Raw genomic sequence first — 1,035 nt, 5'->3', positions numbered from 1 at the left:
AGTCGTGACAAACTCAGTAGCTCCTGGCAATAGTATAGTGACTTCCCGCAACAAATTATTAGTCTTATTTTTGGACCTGCCGCCCGCTATACAATTTTAGCTGGATTATTTGTGTTCCCTTCAAAAATTGCTCTTGAGAAATTTTATGTTCATTGTCCCCCCCAACTGTTAGACGAAATTTACGCCCCTGGCTGCCTCAAGGAGGACTGCAGCATAAATCATAAAACAACAACATAAATAGTCCAGGCCTGGTCCGCTTTCGTTCTGCACTGTCGTCACTCCTCTTTTTATCCTTCCAGAGCTCCTCCGTGGGACTCGAGACCGGTGAGTAGCGCAGGTGTCGCTCATTATCATTTAGCCTACTCCACCGGCCTCGCTCCGTTCCCACGGCTCTCGGCCCCGCCCCACTCGTCCAGGGATGGATTACTGTCCGGGCCAATGGGGCCAGACCGATTTGCGGCACAGCGCGAGTTTGCAAGCGTCATTACAGTGTAAACTGATGCACATACAGAATCATACCTGAGCGTCATTACAGTGTAAACTGATGGACATACAGAATCATACCTGAAACAGAAAACTAATAAATGCAGTAATATTCCCTCCTCACGTCGGAAACTGTAGGCTTCCACACAGACATGTACATACATCAACACATCTCCGCTTGAGAAGCGTTTATTAGACTGGGGAAGGGCGGGGTCTCAAAATTAAAGATGAAAGATGCAACATAACGCCAGCAGGGGTCACTCATACTTCATTAAATAAATAACAAACAGTTAATTCTGCTGAAATACATAATAAATTAAACAGTTTTGATGCTATATTATTGATTGCTTATGTTGCTAAGGGTGTTGCTCAGTGATACACAGAACCGTTGGGTGAAGCGGTCAAAGCCGTGCTGTATCGTGAATAAAACACAGCACCAATCAGAATCGAGGAATGGAAATAACCGTTTTATTCAAATTAATATAGGCTACGAAGCCTATTTAGTCATAAATAAGTGCAGTTTATATATAAGCTACCATTTTTTCCTTCCTG

Source organism: Sinocyclocheilus anshuiensis, unplaced genomic scaffold, assembly GCF_001515605.1.
Source record: "Sinocyclocheilus anshuiensis isolate Anshui unplaced genomic scaffold, SAMN03320099.WGS_v1.1 scaffold189, whole genome shotgun sequence".
In the NCBI taxonomy this organism is placed as follows: domain Eukaryota; kingdom Metazoa; phylum Chordata; class Actinopteri; order Cypriniformes; family Cyprinidae; genus Sinocyclocheilus; species Sinocyclocheilus anshuiensis.
This window is presented reverse-complemented; position numbering follows the sequence as displayed.